The sequence below is a fragment of the Sapajus apella genome, unplaced genomic scaffold (genome assembly GCF_009761245.1).
Source record: "Sapajus apella isolate SASKATOON/1434 unplaced genomic scaffold, GSC_monkey_1.0 scaffold10, whole genome shotgun sequence".
Taxonomy (NCBI): domain Eukaryota; kingdom Metazoa; phylum Chordata; class Mammalia; order Primates; family Cebidae; genus Sapajus; species Sapajus apella.
Window position 1 is genome coordinate 29,992,660 of NW_022436950.1, and position 21,333 is coordinate 30,013,992.

The following is a 21,333-nucleotide window of genomic DNA, read 5'->3' on the forward strand; positions in this document are numbered from 1 at the left end:
GGAAATTGCTTTTGCTCAGACCACTACTGCCCTGACAATCACGGAACTAGTGGCAGATGCAGAAAAATCTGATATCCCTTCAACTGCACCTGTTAGCAGCAATAGCCAAGTCACCAGCCCTATTTCTTTCTAAATGGCAGGAAATAGAGAATATAATTTCCAGAATTCCATATACAAGAGCATGAGATGTGTTTGTTTTGGTTTTCTAGCCTCTGCAGTGTGTAATGGCACGATGATGCTGGGATGAATTCTGTGTGCCAATTTACTGTATCCAAATTAATTAAATTACAATGTGTAAGCAAGTTGTTCTCCAAATATGAGTCATTATGATGTAGTTCTCCTCCACACCGGGTACAACTCAGCACTCCAAAAGAAGTCATTTAATAATGAGACACTGCTATAGAGAATTAATAAATCTTCCCTTGTGGAAAATAGCGCTTTTGACTATTCTGTCTGAATAATATTTTCTCGCTGATCAAGGATTTTTTTGGCTGCAACTCCAACTTTGCAGAGTAATGTACTAGTCGACATAAAATGGGAGTAGTCATTCTTGTGAGGTGACAATATGATAAAGCCTGTATAAAATAAAGCAGAGAAGACCATAATGTCTAGCTGCCAAGAGAAACAGTTTCCCCTCCATGTCTTGTCAGGTGTTTAGAAGCCAACTATAGTAAGGGTAATCATCAGCACCAAGTATCTTAGCTGGAAAACTAAGGAGCTGTTCTGACTAATAGAAAGGGAGGCAAAAATTTGAACACAATTGTGTTGGAAAAGGCACAGGATTGAAGTGCTCCAGACACAGAAGCCAGTTTTTCCCAAGGCCAATGGAAATAATTGAGCCATTTTGTATTTTTCCATCAAGAAAGCAACAGAACTTTTGTGCTGCATTAAACCAAACCTGACTTATGGTGATCACAACTGAGCATGCTTAGACTTTGTACAACCCAAATGCAAAAAAAAAAAAACTTTCTAGCAACTGAACTGGACCACATGTAGCAGCTGCCTACTAATTTCCTTTGTACAAAAGCAATATTGCCGATACTTGAAAGAAAAATAAATTATAGTACAAATACAATTTTTCTAATGCATTGTATATCATTTGGGTTCTCTTCCTAACTTCGCAAACTCTCTTCCTTGCAAACTTACCTAACCATATACATTCCCCACTCCAAAACACGAACACCTAAATGATGACCATGTACTCCAAGTAGTCAATATAATTAAGAAAAATCTTTCCAGTTTGTCATTATTCAAAAATTATAATGCTTGATAAGGTCATAAAATAAGGTCTAATATCTAGAGGCCAAACAATTTGCAGTGATTTTTGTGGTACCCTGAATGAGTCTTTGTTTTTTAATTAACAGGATTGAGAAATGGGAAGATAAATGTAGTTTGATACATAAAAAAAAAAGTGCTGGAAGCCTTGTAGTCACATATACTGCTCCTGCTAACCTACTGCCGTTTTAACTATGCTATATTCCAAAACATGGTGTACATTTAAAGGTATATTATTCTTTAAATTAAAGCAGTAAAGTATACCACAACACTAATACCTTTAGCAGTGATCAACATATTTGTATATCATTTGCTTTTATTTAACCTTTTTCATATGAAAAATTCAGAACATTTGCAAACTTAAAAACCCAAGGGATTTGTTTTTAAGTGTAATAGGATATATGAATATATTTTATTTTATAAACTCATTAAAAACCATGGGATTTTAAAATTATTTATATGAAACTAAAATTCCATCAACATTTGAGATCTCGACCAAGCTGCATTTTTAAAATCTATATTATAAGCATTTTGACATTATTTATTACATACTCTTTAGAAAAAGTTTTCATGAAAAGTCAAAATAATATTCCTCATACTGCTTAAATTGAGGTGATGAAGTAGGTGGACAATGCCTTCTAATGATCAGTTTCATTCAAAATATGCTTTTTGAGGCAAACCTGATCGATGCTGTAAGGAAGAATTTACAAATGAATCTCCAAAACAAGGCCATAAAAAAGGAGAAATGCATTATATGTAATAGCAGTTTTTGTTAATAGGTTGATCTGACAAAAAGCAGTGACTAATGTTTATCTTGATTGACATGTAATTTAATTCAAGTTTTTTCTCTTAAGGAACAAAGCAAACATTGTATTTTCTATTTAAGAAAAAATGCTGGTGGAAAAAAGGACACCATTATTATAATGAATTAAATGTGGCTATTTTGCAAGGAATGCTTTTTGCTTGTGAAGACCTTAAAGACCTAGGGTTTGAACTTTTCTTGCAGCATTTTGAGTACCAAGTTTAACAATGTCAGCTCCTAAAGATGAAAGTAAACCAGCTGTAATACTACCTTCCGTGTGAGAATATAAGTAACAATGGTATTTGAGTACCAAGTGTAAAGTTTGCAATTGTTATAGTGTGAATTGGATATTATTATCAATAAATGTATTTTCCTTTATGCATACTGATATCTTAATGTAAGTCTCTTTTTTGATCAACTGAATTTCTGTTTATTCTTTCAAAATTTAGATTCTTATAATTCTTTCTGAGAAATACAGGATGTTCTGTTGGAGTGTCCAGTCCCTCATACATAATCTTTTGCAAGTTCTTCTAACATTTACCAATATAGTCAAATCAAACAAAAAGCAATTTTTATGTTGACACAGGTTGATGAGATGTTAGCTTTGTGTCAAAGGTGATACCATCAAAAATATTTTCAGTTAAACTGTACCAAATAAATTTTTTCAAGGAATCATTGAGCTGTGTAGATGCTGAAATACTCTCATTATTTGAAGAATTACTGAGAGGAATGATTAATCTTTGCTCCAGTAAAAATTAAGAAATTGTCAATAATGTCAAATAAGTCATATGTAAAAATCCAACTGTTCTTCACAATCTTTGTTTCTTTAAATCTTCTTTTGAAGGTGCCTACACTTAACATTCATAATGATTAGTGAGTAGTTGGTATTAATGCTTTGTTCAATGAAATTCAAAAAGCCATTAGTATATACAAGGTTCTAGATGCTATGTAATATGCAAAGATAAATTCACAGTTAAGTTTTTATATAAAATTGTGGGGCTTTTGGTACTGTGTGCTTTGCTCATATCTTCTCTTAACTGTTAGGAAAGCAATCTTAGTGATTGGGTCTTGCTGTGTAAATACAGCATCCCCTGATGATGGCTGACATCCAAACTGCATGTAGAATGTATTCAATGATAGGTATAAATACATCAATTTCTGCAAATCTAGTTTTGCAAATCAAAAAGTAAATTATTCAGGACTTAAAGTAATTTTATTATGAGCAAGTTGTATTTCTGACCACTGATCCTCAATGACACAAGCAAAGTCACTCTATATTCTTTGCTAGATAGTTATTCCCCAGTGCCTTGTGGTGAAAATACATTTATTGTTCTCTGGTAGTCCTTTCTGTACACAGACAGTTCTTCAACATTTGCATTCTTAAATATTTTGCTATTTTCCCTAACATTACTTTGTTACCAACCATTCAAAAATCAAATATTCTAGTATGTCTTCTTGTTCCATATGCTGCATTAGAATGTAATTGTCCTTAAAGCTCTCTCAAAATCATTTTCTCTCTTATAAATATTTCTCCTAGCTAGGTCATCCACAAGATGGTTTGGTATCTCCTTGGCAACCGCATGGTCTTAACATTTCTCAGTATTGCTTTTACTCCCACTCATCACACTTCACATTTTTGTTCTTATCAGTAATCTTTAAAGTGTCTTCACCTACTCCTTATCTTTGCTTTTATATATCTCATGTTAATTATTTGCATTTTCATACATGTTCTAGATCCTAGCTTTTTAATGGCATTAATTATGCTTGTTTGCGTAGCAGAATACAGATCAATTTGAGCTACCAATATATAAGTCACTCCCGTAGTTTCTTTAGCAGGGTTATTAAGCCTTATAATCAAGCTGGATATTTGGTGATGCAGATGCTCCTATATCAAGGCTATATTACCTAGTTTGATCTCAGCTATAAATATGAAATTTACATGGCAGGTTTAGGCAACTAGGTTTTGTGAACCTTCCCTATGCTGGCATTGAGCTGCTATTGCTAACCAAAAGTTTGATAGCATAGTGTTTAAAATAACAGACTTTGGAATCATGCAGAATTCCTAAATTTGAATCTCAGCTCTTCCTCCTACCAGCTGTGTGATGTTGAACAAGATATACAAGATTCCTTCTAAAGGAGGAATATAGTATCCTCCTCACAGAGTGGTTGAGAGGACTAATTGAAATAATGTCATATACTGCAAATAGTTAAGAGGCTTTTAATAAATCAGTCCTCCTAGCTACATGGGATAATTTGTGGCCTCTGTTTTAGATCTAGTCCACATTCACTTACTCATATCCACTCAGTAGATTTCCTAACTTCGTCTTAGAGCATCTTCTAGGAAAACCAAGGAAATACTTTGATCTATTTTCTTCTTCTATTATTGGCTCAGTAAACCCAAAATTATGTATTTTTCATTACACTTCTTGTATCTTATAAACTAGCTTAACAGGGCACTTACTAAAACGTTGCAATATCTTTTATCTGAAGAAAAAAAACTGTGTAAAATAATTTTGAGTAAGGATGTAGAAATACATCTTTCATGGTAGAGGTTTTTCATTAGTTTATCTTTGTTTTTAGTTTTTCTTGTGTTGAAACTTTTCCAATTTTTACCCAAATGTAGAGCAAAGGGAATTGTGCATTATACTTCAACCTTTGCATAGATAATTTCATGCACTGCTATCTAAGCTTCTGAGATAGTGAGTTTTCTATAGTTATGACTTCTTCCTTCTCTGAGCTTTGGAATTTTCCATGGCAAGATTACTTTATAGTTTTGGGGTAGATACTTTATAACATAGTGGAGTATATGTGATTCAAGAGGATATAGCCCTCGACTCTTTTCTGGCTACTAACTGTCCACAGTTCTTCACTAAACCTCTGTATCTTCTCTTGCTAAGCCAAACACAGCTAACATACTACTAGATTTAGTTTTTATATCAGATTTATGCACAATTTTCTTTAGAAACACACCAATCCATTGTTTTTAAATTCTCAGTCCTCTAAAAGACCTGTTATAGTCTGTGTTATTTTTTTCTTTTAGTGACATGTAAGTGTGTAACATTGTGTTCTATGTGTAGATTTAACAAAATTCCTGCACACCCATCTCTTTTGGTACTGACATCTTTTATGTTTACATTTTTTGTCTCTTCATTGAATAATGACTATCAGTATTCTCTTAAGAGAACTGGTGGCAGGATTAATTATTTCAGGCTGCTATTGCATGCCTGGAATGTTCCAAAATGCTTAGTCTTTGACCTATTATACGTGGCTTTTCTTAATCCAGTCACCTACATGGAATTTACATTGTTCATTTTAATTGAAGTTGCTTCAGTTAGGGGCATTACTTTGTAATTCTAATTTTTTTCTCTGACGCACACCCTCATTGTGAAGTTCCAGTTTTCTCAGGCACATATCGTTGTGCCACTGAAGCACCTTTATCTTATCTTTTTTTTTCTTTCCTGAACCAAATGTAAATGACTAAAAGCTCTAAAATGGGCATGCATTTTAACTAGAAATTTCACCTACTCTTAAGAGTACATAAAGAAGAAAAGAAATAATGAAGATTTTGTGATAGAAAGGCTTATTGCAGCATTAGTAATAGTGAAAAAATTTGGAAGCAACCTCAGGGGTGATATATGTGGATTGGTTAAATAAATGTGAGTATATACTTATAAGGAAATATTGTGTACCATTAAAATACACAAATAATTTAATGATCAGTTAGTATATACTAGGCATTGTGCTATGTATTTTATGTATAATCCCATTTAATTTGTACATTAGTGCTATGAGGTAGGTATTTTTATTATCCCCATTCGATTTAAAGGCAATACAATCTTAGAAAAAATTGAGTAATTTAAACAAAATTATACAAATCTCTGTAGTAACAGAATTTAAATTTCAGAACTTCTGATTTCAGAGCTAAACACCTTCAACTCCAGGATATCTTGAATTTGTAATAGAGAAAAAAATTCATGATTTAAGTGAGAAGAGATAATATGAGATTAGTTCAAAAGTAATTGTTGTTTTTTGCCATTATGTTTAATGGCAAAACTGCCATTAGTTTTGGACAGATTTATTTTATGTTTTCTATGCTTCAAATATTTAGCACTTTATAATAAAATAATACATGCCGAATTAAAAGTATGAAAATAAATGCACAAAAGATTGTTTAAATTTATACATAAAGTAACTATTTTCTTTTTTTTTTTTTTTTTTTTTGAGACGGAGTTTCACTCATGTTACCCAGGCTGGAGTGCAATGGCGCGATCTCGGCTCACCGCAACCTCCGCCTCCCGGGTTCAGGCAATTCTCCTGCCTCAGCCTCCTGAGTAGCTGGGACTACAGGCATGCACCACCATGCCCAGCTCATTTTTTGTATTTTTAGTAGAGACGGGGTTTCACCATGTTGACCAGGATGGTCTCGATCTCTTGACCTCGTGATCCACCCACCTCGGCCTCCCAAAGTGCTGGGATTACAGGCTTGAGCCACCGCGCCCGGCCACTATTTTCTTTAGTTATAACGTTTTAAAATTCTTCTCAAAGCAGATATTCTTGGTATTATGGTCAAAGGGCTCAGTGCCATGAATGTAGTTTTCCACTCCACTCCTGTTCAATACCATAAATATTTATCATTCCTATTGACTGTGTCCCCCATTTCATAATAACCAATTAGACACCTCTTTGGATGTACTTCAAGTATACTTTCAACTTTAGAGCAAACAAAGTGAAATGCCACCTCCAGTGTTATTTTCTGTATACTCTAACTGGACTCAGTGGCCACTCTTCAAAATCCACTGCAGTTATCCTTCAGGTTCATTTTATAGGTTAAATGCAACCAATTTTTAAAGGGATAGTGATATTCTTACTAAATAGTCCTGTATGTATTTATTTCATTGAGATCTTTTTGACAAAAGTGACTAAGAATAACCTAAAACTATATATTTTTTTCCTTCAGTACGTTTAATGTTTTAACCACTCAAATAACTTTGGTGGTCCTCTTTTCTCTCACTCTTTGCAACTTAGCATTTCTCTCTCTCTCTCTGTCTGTCTCTCTCTTTCTCTCTCTGCCACACACACATGTATCTCTTGTGAACCCAAGAAATTAATGAAATTGATTTCTAACATGAAAGAAAGATGAGAAAATTGATGAATCAGCATCTTATTGGAGTATCTCCTGCTAAAGATGGCCATAAATTAACCAAAACTTTCAACTTTCAGTGTGAAATATAAGAAAGTTTTAAAAAATAGGAAAGCATTTATTTCTTCTTCCTTGTAACCATTCTATCAAAAATACATTTGTCTTTCTGCAATATATTATTATATTCCTACTATTTGAAGTTTACAAGGATAGGGAAGAGAATACTGGACAAAAAATAGAATATTTGAATTCTATCTCTCTTATTGCTCCTGTGCCTTTTGAATTAGTTATTTGACTGTGAATGGAAATAATATCACTTACCTTAAAGAGCTGTTTTAATTTGCAAATAGATAATGGATGTGAGAATGAGCAGCAAAGTACTCTCTACCTTATATATAGTAGTATATATATCTATTCAGATTTTTCTCCTGAGTTTTGGATGCCTCTACCTGACTGATCACTAGACATTGCTGCTTGGGTTATAGGCATCTAACTTAATACATTCCAAATACAATGCACATTTTCTTATGGCAGGTTCTGTTCATGTTATCTCTACACTGAGAAATGATACTTTTATCATTCAGTTTCCCAAATCAGAAACCTAAGATTCATCCTGGATTCCTTCTTTTACTTTATTTTACATATAAAATGTTTTAAATTCTATCTTCAATATCTTTCCCTATTTAGAGGAATAAAACAGACTCTCTTTTTTTTGTGTGCCTGGCATTCTGCATATACTTCTACCATGGAACCAAGTGTTATTTTCTGTTGTATTCCTTTTTCTTCTATTTGACTGAAAAACTCCTGTGATAGGAAATGTGAATTATCATTAATGCTGGTATTGTGGTTTGTAGCCTCTTTTTTCATTCATTTAGCACCTGTTTGTTCAATGTCTGCTTTGTTCTGTCTACTGATCATATACTAATGAGTGAAACAGACAAAGATACAATCTCACATATAGACAAGATGCTCCCTGGAACTTACATTCTTGGGTAGGGAGAGAAATACCAGATACCAATGGGTGCTACGTACAGAATTAAAAGCAGAGTAGAGTGATGAAGAGTAACTGGGTGTCTACTTTAGAAGGATGATCAAAAACGGGGATTTAAGCTAATATCTGAATGACAATAGAAGAAGGAAGAGATGAAAGGTCTGCAGATTTGAAGGTAGTGGGCAAGAGGTAGTATGTTATATGAGGTCTAAGAAGAAGAAGATAGGACCATCTAATACATGGATTTGTAAGCCAGGATGTTTAGATTTTATTTTAAATGACACCAGAACTACTTGAGTATTTATGTAATTAAAGAAATCACATTGGCCTCTGTGGAGAATGTATTAGAGAGGGAAACAAGTTAAAATAAGAACAGTTAGAAGGCTGTTGTAGGAGTCTAGGCAAGCAGTATTGATGGTTAGGATCCTCATGGAAGTGGTAAGATGGAGATACATGCATGGGCTCTGGTATGGTCTGGGTAGCACTGTACTAAGTACATGACAAATTTGTAATAAATAATTCTTGAATGAAAGAATAATTAAATGGATGTAAATAAAATCTTTGCCTTCAAATAGCACATAATCTGATTATGGAAACAAATGTACATAATTATAATCAGAATTTTTAAATATAATTTTTATTGTTTGAATCCTGTATTAAATAGGCAAAGGATTTTACTCACCCATTCATCTCATGTTCTTATGGAAAGATTAACAAATCTTTTTAAATGTTGAAGAAAATCAAGATTAATATGCAGGTTCTACAAAAGAGTTGCAGTAGATATCCATAAGATCCGAGAGTAAAATGGATAGTTACATTATTTTAACATTATTGCAATACAGCTTGATATATATTTTAACTTATAGTTGTTTTACTGTTAAAAAATTTCTTTTTAAAAATTAGTGGCTGGGCATAGTGGCTCGTGCCTGTGTTCCCAGCTACTCGGGTGGCTGAGGCATGAGAATCTCTTGAACTCGGGAGGCAGAGGTTGCAGTGAACCAAGATCATGCCTCTGCACTCTAGCCTGAAGTCCAGAGTGAGAATTCATTTCAAAAAATAAATAAATAAAAATAAGTAATGGAACAAATTATCATGAGGAGAGCAATATAAAAGGTAAAATAGGCCGGGCACGGTGGCTCACGCCTGTAATCCCAGCACTTTGGGAGGCCGAGGCAGGTGGATCATGAGGTCAAGAGATCGAGACCATCCTGGTCAACATGGTGAAACCCTATCTTTACTAAAAATACAAAAAATCAGCTGGGCATGGTGGCGCGTGCCTGTAATCCCAGCTACTCAGGAGGCTGAGGCAGGAGAATTGCCTGAACCCAGGAGGCGGAGGTTGCGGCGAGCCGAGATCGCGCCATTGCACTCCAGCCTGGGCAACAAGAGCGAAACTCCATCTCAAAAAAAAAAAAAAAAAAAGTAAAATAAAAGAAGCCATAAAATCAAGTCATGCTAGATTTACAAAAATATCTTTTATTAGACTCTTACTATGTGTCAGACTCCTGGCAAAACACTCAATATCAATATGCATTGTATCATTTAATAATGATAGTTAATAAATAAATGATAAACCATTTAATATACATTCATTTGTAATTTGAACTATTTTAAATATTCATTATGAATTCCAAGCTAAAATATGTACTTTAACAAATGCTAATTTGTTATATCTGTGAATTTGCCCAAGATGAAGTTTCATTCCAGAATAATCAAGCTTTTGAATCTTCAGGTAAACATGCAAGCATGACTAAACAGTTGATGAAACTTTTGTCTAGGCACTCATTTTTATAATATTAATTTAGAGTGTTTATGTTTCTTTATAAGTTTTGACAAAGATACCAAGGCAAAAATTTCAAAGTAACCATGAAGTCTAAGTAGGAAAGTGTCACTCTTGATTTCCTGATGTTTCTTAATTTTTTTGTATTAATTGAGTAATAAGGCTTAAGAGATGTTCTATTTTTGTCATGCATAAAATGACTATGGAACAAACATTGGGTTAAGAACAGGAGCTGTTTTTCTACAAGATTCAGATTGCCATGCAACTGAATCAACTAAGGACAAATGCCATTATTAAAAGAAAAAAAAAAAAAAACAGAAAACAAAAAAAACCTCTGAAATTTGGGACTCAGGCATAGTTAGTCTATGAACCTGACTACTTGTCACAGTTTGAAGAGAGCTGGGAAAAGTCTCTCCCCTTTCTCAACTTTAAAACAGTTTCCCCAGCTGCTTTGCCACAGTCCCTGAAACATTCCAATTAGACATATTTGTGGCTAATTTTTAGGGGTTATCAGACAATAGAGAAAAATGTAGCTTGTTGGAAAGAACATTGAATTTGGAGTCAGCCATTTTGCTTTGAACAAGCTTGTCACCTCTGGTCCTCCTATTGGGAAGCTGGGAGAAGAATATATTTCTTAAACAGTTGTTCTATGAGAACTAAATGTCATTCCTAAGTATTTGTGTGATAGGGAATGCTACATATAGTGATGCTAGTTCACTTAATTTTTCCCACAGTAGACAGACAACTCATAGGTTTTGGAAGATGAGAGTACCAGTTGTCCTATAAGGATTCAAGTAATATTATGAGTAATACTACATTGTAGAAAAAGGCTAGCAAAGCATATTTTAATTACTTCACTCGTTCCTAAGAGGCAGGACATCAATGAAGGCAAAGTTTGATAAGCATGTGATAATATGGAACTATATTAAGTGATCTGGAAATTCCGGTCTGTCCTTCAGATTTCAGGATGGCAGTGTTCCCAGACTAGTTACTCATCCTGTTCCTAAAAACTTCAGAGAAAGAGTTTTCTGCCTTAGTAAAGCATCTTACAGTTTGCCAGTCACAACAACGTAGAAAGGCTTCCAAATATCTCACTGCATTCCTGCTGTGGTTGGCCTGATTGTGCCCCTATTGGAGATGGAAAAGTTCGAATGGGATTTGTTTAAAAGAAATTCATTATGTATTATAGAAAAAAATATTGATGACACTAACAATTCACTTTGCAAAAAGTTTTTAAAATTTTACACAGAAAATTTATTGTTAAATAAAATAGCACTTTTCATTTATTTATAAAATAGGTTCAAAATCAAACAGATAAATATAAATATATAAAATAAAAATATTTTTGTGGTAATGGCTTAGTGGAAGAAAATTCTCCTTTAGGTTCCTAATACTTTTAGTTACCAAAGGTCTAGATAGTTGAAGTCACCTTTGAACAACTTTAATTAGCCTTACGTATTGAAGAATTTAAAAAGGGTAAAACTATGAAGAACAGGGGAGAGAAGGAAGAAAAAAAGATGAGAATGTCTTACAAAATTGAATTCACTCGAAAACTAACAAATAAAAAAATCTAGATGTCTGAATTTTACTCAGATATATCAAAAAACTGCCTGATTCTGGATAAACTAAAAAACAAGTTTGTTTGAGAAAGCATAGGGAAGTTTTGTTTTTACTGCTTTTAAAAATAATAACTAACATAAATGTTAATAGGTTGATCATATTTTGAAAGAAGTGAATTTAATAAGCTTTCCACATTCAATATCTACATTAATTTTTTCTAATAACTTTTAAAAGATAACAATAATGCTTTTTTATAGGATTTTATTAACCAAACAGATTAAAATATGTTAGCGTCTATTAGACATTAGGTAAACAATGAACTGCTTACTTTGGAGGCAAAACGCATTTGGGCAATGAGACTATTATCAAATAAATAAGCACTTTAGCACACTAAATGGTACCCTAAGGAATGCTTCTGAAATGATAAAGTGATAATAGTTAATATTTATTGAGTGCTTATTATAGCCAGACACTACTGAGTACTTTATATCTATTTATTTTTTACAACTCTATGATGGAAGTACTATTTTTATCTTTATGTTATATATGTGGAAACTGAGGTCAGAGAGAATTTGGAAGTTGCCCAAATTCAAAAAGCCCAGAAGGGACAGATTCAGGAATGGAAACCAGGTTGTCAGATCCCAGTGACACACCCTTTTATCTACTGGATACCATTATTTTATACAGGAAAGACCAAGGCAGAAGTCAGGGATATGATGGAGAACAAATGAGAGGAGTTCGGATTTAATGTCATTTCCTGCTAATGCAAAGTTAGAAGATGTGCTGGTGCTTTCTAACTTTCTTATTTACCAAAGGAAGTGGTAAATATGCAGTGATTAGCACTAAAATGAGTTACTTTTTTTTTTTGAAAGAAGAATTAGAAAGCTAATCCTTCTAAATCCCAACAAAATGGTCTATGCAGGATAAAAATATATCCTTAGGTTGTTTCAAGATGAAAATGTTATACAATGAACAGCAACCTGGTGCAGTGCTAACTAGATTCTCAGAGCTTCAGCTTTGCTCCTGTTGTTGATTATCTTCTAAGGGATATCAGTGTATATAAAAACCTTATTGTCAGAGAGAACATGGCGTCATATTTTTTCAGTTGATAACTTGAAGATCCTTTGAGATAATCCACTTCAATCCTGTTATTCTAAAAAGGAAGAACCCAAGACTCAAGTATTAATAATAAGCAAGCAGGAGTGATTAAAACCTAAGCCTTCTGAATCTTTGTGTTTAATATTTCCAGACAGCTCACATTAAGTAAATAGAGCCTCTAGAGGCAGAATGCCTGCATCCTCCAGCCCCCATTTCCTCCTGCTTTGTACTCTGAATACTCTATTAGCTCCAAGAAAGAAAAATGAAGAGAAAGCTTTGGGATGGAATTTTATTCCTCTCAAGAGGTGTCAGAAAGTCATGAAGCCAAAGGAAGGATTATCCCCTTCTGACGGGCAGCGATAATCTTTGCTATTGTGGGTATGTTGGTCTGACATGACTAGTGACTCCCTGGGGCTATTTGATATTTCTTAAATAAAGAACCTTTGGAATACCTTGCCTGAGATAGGTTTCCATGGAAACAGTGGAGTCAGCTGCAGTCGGTTAGTAAAAAATTTCACCAATTTGCTTACCTTCTAAAACGTGGTTGGTGCAGACTCTCAAAACAGGAGCTCTACCTCTAAATCATTTGACATTGACTGCTGACTGTTTCAGGAGGTCACCTTTTAAATGCTACTCTGCAATTAATGATGCCAAAGCAGTCTGATAAAAATTCTGTAAGGGTTGTCAAGCTGACAGTCGTCTCACTATGGAGCTTGAAGCAACAATGCCTGTGTTAAAAAGCCGAAAAAGCATCTCTAGCTCCTTCAAGCCCCCTGCCTCCACGCTTCACCCTAGAAAATTTAGCTATAGATATCTTTCAGTTTCTATGTCAGTGATGGAGTGTAGAGAAGGAAGGAAGGAAGGAAGAAGGAAAGAAGAGACAGAAAGGAGGGATAGGTGCAGGATGACTTGCAAAATTAAAATGCACAATACCAAATGCCAGCAAGGAAGGAACAAGAATAAACTCTTATGTACAGTTGATGGTAAACTTTTCAGGAAAAAAAAATGGTATTCCTAGTGGGTTTGAAAATGCACATAATCTGTGACCTAGGAGTTGTACTCCTTGGAGCAGTCTCAAGACACCCCTGCACATATTCACCAGAACAGATGTACAAGAACATTCCTGGCATCCCTAAGTGTAACAGCAAACATACTGGAGTCTTTACTGCATATTCTACATGTAGCAGTGTGGCTGATGCTCCCAAACTAATCTTGAGTAAAAAAGCAAGTCATAGCAGGATAAACACAGTAAGAGTGTAAAATGTTCAAAAGTAGATCGTATATTATTTAAAGAAACATACAAAAAAGATACAATTATAAAGAAAAATGATTCTTCACACGAAATTTAGCATTGTGTTAATGTGTGGAGAAGAAACATTTTTATTGGAGAGAATAACATGAGTATTGGTAATGCTCTACTTTTTTGCATTTTTAAAACTTAACCATGCATATCCTGATAGACACTCTCAAAATTAGTTTTAAAATAAAAATATTACAAGCTTAATAATAAAAATTAAAAATAGAAATTCACTTGCAGTGCTATATGACTTTAGTCATTACCTTTATCTTTCTTAACAAAGAACATTATAGCTAAATGGAGATTCTTATTATTGGACATAATGACATTTGAATAGAATTGCATGATTTATTAAGATTATTAAGGATATTTGCAATAGTTTAAAGTAGATTTGATTAATAAAAGTTCAAATGTGGCATATCCAAGGACATAGAGCTAAAAAATGAATACACCTGTCGGGTGTCATGGCTCACTCTTGTAATCCCAGAACTTTGGGAGGCCAAAGTATATGATTGCCTGAGGTCAGGAGTTTGAGGACAGCCTGACCAACATGATGAAACCCTGTCTCTACTAAAAAATACAAAAATTAGTTGGGCATGGTGGCAGGATGCCTGTAATCCCAGCTACTTGGGAGGCTGACACAGGAGAATCGCTTGAACCTGGGAGGCAGAGGTTGCAGTGAGCCAAGACTGGGCCATTGCACTCCAACCTAGGCAACAAGAGCAAAACTCCATCTCAAAAAAAAAAAAAAAATACACTGAAACTCTGGTCTTGTGACCCAACAATCTTCCTACTCAACCATGCTAAAATCTCACACCCATTCTTGCTGTGCTTCTTATATGTTACACTCATTAACTATAATTACTTGGCAATTCCTCATTTTCATTTCATCTCTCAATAGTCCCCTCTTCAAACACTTTGCTCCAATTGCTCACAATTACCTTAAAATCTTCTGCTCTCTCACATTCCTGGGTCTTTGCATATCTTACTTCCTTTGCCTTTGGTGCTATATCAAATTGTACCTTCTCTCTAGTACTTTTAGTTTACTCATACTGCTTCATTTTTAAGGTCTGAGGTTAGATGTTACTTGATCCAGGACACCTGAGTCCCCAGGTTAGGCGTTTCATAGTATCCTTCACTGCATTTACTTTCAGGTTACTTACTGATATTATTTACTACGTTGTTTACTCTTTTATTTCTAGTATCCAGAGCAACATATCTATTGGCTATTGCCTTAATGAGGCTGCGAAACAAAATACCACAAAACAATAGCTTAAGGCAGCAATCATTTATTCTTGCTTATGCATTTGCAGATTTGCTGGGGTTTGGCTAGTTTGGATTTGGCTGCAAAATGCAGATTGAATTCGCCTTTGCTCCACGTCTCTCTCATCTTCCCAGGACCTATGCATTAGCTGGGTCATGCTTTTTAATCATATAGCATGCATAGAGCAAGCAGAAGGACAATAGAATATGCAAGCACATTTAAAGCTGCTAATTTACTTATCATGTTTGTTAGCATCCTTTGGAGATAGTCACTTGACCAATCCCAAAGTCACTGAGCAGGAAAGGGCACTCTGCCTTTAGTGAAAGAAACTACTTTTTTTTTTTTTCCATTTATTCATTTTATTGCATTTTACGTTTTGGGGTACATGTGAAGAACATGCAAGATTGTTGCATAGGTACACACGTGGCAGTGTGATTTGCTGCCTTCCTCCCCATCACCTACATATAGCATCTCTCCCCTTGCTATCTCTCCCCAGCTCCCCACCCCCCACCGTCCCTCCCCTATTTCCCCCCAACTGACCCCAGTGTGTAGTGCTCCCCTCCCTGTATACATGTGTTCTCATTGTTCAACACCCACCTATGAGTGAGAACATGCAGTGTTTCATCTTCTGCTCTTCTGTCAGTTTGCTGAGAATGATGGTTTCCAGCTTCATCCATGTCCCTACAAAGGACACAAACTCATTGTTTTTGATGGCTGCATAATATGCCATGGTGTATATGTGCCACATTTTCCCTGTCCAGTCTATCATCGATGGGCATTTGGGTTAGTTTCAGGCCTTTGCTATTGTAAACAGTGCTGCAATGAACATTCATGTGCATGTGTCCTTATAGGAGAACAATTTGTAATCCTTTGGATATATACCCAGTAGTGGGATTGCTGGGTCAAATGGAATTTCTATTTCTAGAATAGAAATAGAAATGAGGAATCGCCACACTGTCTTCCACAATGGTTGAACTAATTTACACTCCCACCAACAGTGCAAAAGTGTTCCTATTTCTCCACATCCTCTCCAGCATCTGTTGTCTCCAGATTTTTTAATGATCGCCATTCTGACTGGCGTGAGATGATATTTCACTGTAGTTTTGATTTGCATTTCTCTGATGACCAGTGATGATGAGCATTTTTTCATATGTTTGTTGGCCTCATGTATGTCTTCTTTTGTAAAGTACCTGTTCATATCCTTTGCCCACTTTTGAATGGGCTTGTTAGTTTTTTCTTGTAAATCTGTTTTAGTTCTTTGTAAATTCTGGATATCAGCCCTTTGTCAGATGGGTAAACTGCAAAAATTTTTTCCCATTCTGTTGGTTGCCGATTCGCTCTAATGACTGTTTCTTTTGCTGTGCAGAAGCTGTGGAGTTTGATTAGGTCCCATTTGTCTATTTTGGCTTTTGTTGTCAGTGCTTTTGGTGTTTTGGTCATGAAGTCCTTGCCTACACCTATGTCCTGAATGGTTTTGCCTAGATTTTCTTCTAGGGTTTTTATGGTGTTAGGTCTTATGTTTAAGTCTTTAATCCATCTGGAGTTAATTTTAGTGTAAGGTGTCAGGAAGGGGTCCAGTTTCTGCTTTCTGCACATGGATAGCCAGCTTCCCCAACACCATTTATTGAACAGGGAATCCTTTCCCCATTGCTTGTTTTTGTCTGGTTTGTCAAAGATCAGATGGTTGTAGATATGTTGTGTTGCCTCCGAGACCTCTGTTCTGTTCCATTGGTCTATATCTCTTTTTTGGTACCAGTACCATGCTGTTTTGATTACTGTAGCCTTGTAGTATAGTTTGAAGTCCCGTAGTGTGATGCCTCCCGCTTTGTTCTTTTTGCTTAGAATTGACTTGGCTATGCGGGCTCTCTTTTGGTTCCATATGAAGTTTAAGGTGATTTTTTCCAGTTCTGTGAAGAAGGTTACTGGTAGCTTGATGGGGATAGCATTGAATCTGTAAATTACTTTGGGCAGTATGGCCATTTTCACGATATTGATTCTTCCTAACCATGAACATGGAATGTTTCTCCATCTGTTTGTGTCCTCTCTTATTTGGTTGAGCAGTGGCTTGTAGTTCTCCTTGAAGAGGTCCTTTACGTTCCTTGTTAGTTGTATTCCTAGGTATTTTATTCTCTTTGTGGCAATTGTGAATGGAAGTTTGTTCCTGATTTGGCTCTCTTTAAGTCTGTTATTGGTGCATAGGAATGCATGTGATTTTTGCACATTGATTTTGTATCCCGAAACTTTACTGAACTTGCTAATCAGTTTCAGGAGATTTTGGGCTGAGACGATGGGGTCTTCTAGATATACAATCATGTCTTCTGCAAATAGAGACATTTTGATTTTGTCCTTTCCTATTTGAATGCCCTTTATTTCTTTTTCTTGCCTGATTGCTCTGGTTAGAATTTCTAGTACTATATTGAATAGGAGTGGTGAGAGAGGGCATCCTTGTCTGAGGCCACATTTCAAGGGGAATGTTTCCAGTTTTTGCCCATTCAGTATAATATTGGCTGTTGGTTTGTCATAAATGGCTTTTATTATTTTATATACGTTCCGTCAATACCTAGCTTATTGAAGGTTTTTGGCATAAAGGGCTGTTGAATTTTGTCAAGGGCCTTCTCTGCATCAGTTGAGATAATCATGTGGTTTTTGTCTTTGGTTGTGTTTATGTGGTGAATTACATTTATAGACTTGCTTATGTTGAACCAGCCTTGCATCCCCGGACTGAAGCCTACTTGATCATGGTGGATAAGCTTTTTGATGTACTGTTGCAATCGGCATGCCAGTGTTTTATTGAAGATTTTTGCATCTATGTTCATCATGGATATTGGCCTGAAGTTTTCTTTTCTTGTTGAGTCTCTGCCGGGTTTTGGAATCAGGATGATGTTGGTCTCATAAAATGATTTGGGAAGTATTCCCTCTTTTTGTATTGTTTGGAATAGTTTCAGAAGGAATGGTACCAGCTCCTCTTTGTATGTCTGGTAGAATTCAGCTGTGAACCCATCTGGACCTGGGCTTTTTTTGGGTGGTAAGCTCTTAATTGCTGCCTCAACTTCAGACCTTGTTATGGGTCTGTTCAGGGTTTTGGCTTCTTCCTGGTTTAGGCTTGGGAGGAGGCAAGTTTCCAGGAATTTATCCATTTCTTCCAGGTTTATTAGTTTATGTGCATAGAGTTGTTTGTAATAATGTCTGATGATGGTTTGAATTTCTGTGGAATCTGTGGTGATATCCCCTTTATCATTTTTTATTGCATCAATTTGGTTATTCTCTCTTTTCTTTTTTATTAATCTGGCTAGTGGTCTGTGTATTTTGTTGATCTTTTCAAAAAACCAGCTCCTGGATTTATTGATTTTTTGAAGGGTTTTTTGTGTCTCTATCTCCTTCAGTTCTGCTCTGATCTTAGCTATTTCTTGTCTTCTGCCAGACTTTGAGTTTTTTTGATCTTGCTCCTCTAGCTCTTTCAGTTTTGACGATAGGGTGTCAATTTTTGATCTCTCCTTGCTTCTTATGTGGGCACTTATTGCTATATATTTTCCTCTAGAGACTGCTTTAAATGTGTCCCAGAGATTCTGGTATGTTGTGTCTTCATTCTCGTTGGTTTCGAAGAACATCTTTATTTCTGTCTTCATTTCATTGTTTATCCAGTCAACATTCAAGAGCAAGTTGTTCAGTTTCCATGAAGCTGTGCGGTTCTGGGTTAGTTTTCGAATTCTGAGTTCTAACTTGATTGCACTGTGGTCTGAGAGACTGTTTGTTACGATTTCCATTCTTTTGCACTTGCTGAGGAGTGATTTACTCCCAATTATGTGGTCAATTTTAGAGTAGGTGTGATGTGGTGCTGAGAAGAATGTATATTCTGTGGATTTGGGGTGGAGAGTTCTGTAAATGTCTATTAGGTTTGCTTGGTCCAGGTCTGAGTTCAAGTCCTGGATATCCTTGTAGAAACTTCTAAGACACATAGCAAAGAGAGTGGACACAAGGAGGGGTAATAACTTAAGACCAATATATCACACCCAGTGCATGCCATAAACAGGAGAGCTTCTAGATGCCAAATGTTGCTTTGTTGTTGCCTTGTCTTTTTTTTCTTGGGCTCCTTCCTCAATCACAGAGCCTTTTCTTTCTTACCCAGCTTCTTCTCCAACCTTCACCTACTCTAGGCTTTTACTCATAACCAGAATCTATTTCCCAACAAAGTATGTCCTTTTGTTCAGCTTTGTGCATCATAGTGGATGACTTTAGACCACCAAAATGTCTCAAGATCCAGGATAATGGATTGTTAATAGACTTACACAGGTGAGGGTGATGATTAATGGAATCCAGTAACCTTGCCTGAAACTCCCAAAATTATTTATTAGTCTTCAGGGATATACTTTATGTATAGTAGGGCTGAGCCTACAACATCTCCTGACTAGTGTGTCTTACGGTTACCATTATCACTAATTGTAAATGTGGCTTGCTTATTCCTTAATAGTAAAAAATATAATTACTTTTCATCCTTCTACAAATTCCTTTTAATTTAAATTGATAAAAAGAAACTGAAGGAAAAGGAATAAGTAATAAATATATTTTTTAAATGTAATCTATATTTAGTCTCTGTTCCAAATATATCTTATTTGGGTAAAAAAATCTTTTAAAGATTCTTTAGGAGCCAGTATACATGGTTTTATGACATTAATAAAACATTTAGTGTTTTCTATATGAATAGGGGTATTTTTAGAATTGGAAATAAGTTTATGGAATTTTGGTGAGCATTTTAGAGGTAAAGATAGTGGAAATAATTTTGCCCTATATTCAACTTTATTCAGTAATGTTTTTGTTAGCAAAGCTTTTTGTATTATTGGAAAAAGTCGTAAGTATGTATACTGTTTCTATAGAAAAACTGTATTTTAAATTATGTAGCTATAAACTTTTGTGTCTGTTTAATAATAGAAAAGAAAAACAATAATAATTTAAAACCTTATCTTGTGAGAAATGTGTGAATATATTGTAAATGTAGGCCTAGTTATTTTTAGTTTTATTATTAATTGTTATGGATACATGACAGTTGTGGCTATCTATGATGTACATGTGATATTTTGATATAAGCATATAATGTGTAATAAATCAGGGTAATGGAATATTTATCATTTCTTTGTATCAGAAACACTCTAATTCTACATTTTCATTTTGATTATTTAATAGGATCTGTGATTTAATAGGTAGGTGATTTTAAAACTGGTCACATTCTCTGGTTTTCTTCTCATCAAAATCAGTTGAGATATTTGCCACTTAAGAAAGGATAACTATTTTTTTTTCTGTTTCATAGGTACTTTTATTTTGATTGTGAACCTTTAGGTCTTTTGTGCTATGAGGAAGCATACTCAATCTTGATAAATGGCTTCTTTTAAAGATGAAAGCCAACTCGCCTTGTTTTGTGGGTTCCAGTTAATTTGTAACCTTAGAGTCCTAATTATGTTTCAATCTGTCATATCTAGACCACCATTTCTAGCAGATCAGTAGACACTAGTTCACTTTTGAATATCTACATAGAAGTCTATGGCTTCCTTGCTGATATTTTGCTTTTGTGGTATTGAGGACTTAAACTTTAGACTTCTGACACTTTAGCTGTATGATTGTTTTGAGTCCGCAGAAGCTTAATTAAACCATTCATGTTATGTCTTTGACTTTCTTCCATCATAATGTTTATTAAAAATGTTATTTGAGTTATAAGCTTCTAGTTTCCAGGTGGTTGAGCTCAGACTCTAATGGTAGAACCCTGAAGTAAAGCAAACAATACAACCTCCCCTAAATGGGAGCTTTTCTACCTCTTCAAGAATCATTTGCTAAGGAACTCTCCTGTCTTCTTCATCTCAAAGCAAAGATGTTAGCTGATCTTAGACAAATTCTCTTACAGCAGAGTACTCTCTGACTCAATGGATATGACTCAGCATGCTTGACAGCCAGATCTAGCTTTGAAACATCAAATGCAATTTCCTGGAAGCTGTTGCCAAATTTGTTTACAAAGCCAAGCACAAAAGGTTTCATCCGGACTCATTGTGTACCTGTCTTGAGTATCCATGGAAGCTCTTTTGTCAGTAATGAAGCTATAGAAATTACAGAGAAGAAGGTGAGATGTAAAATGTTTACCTG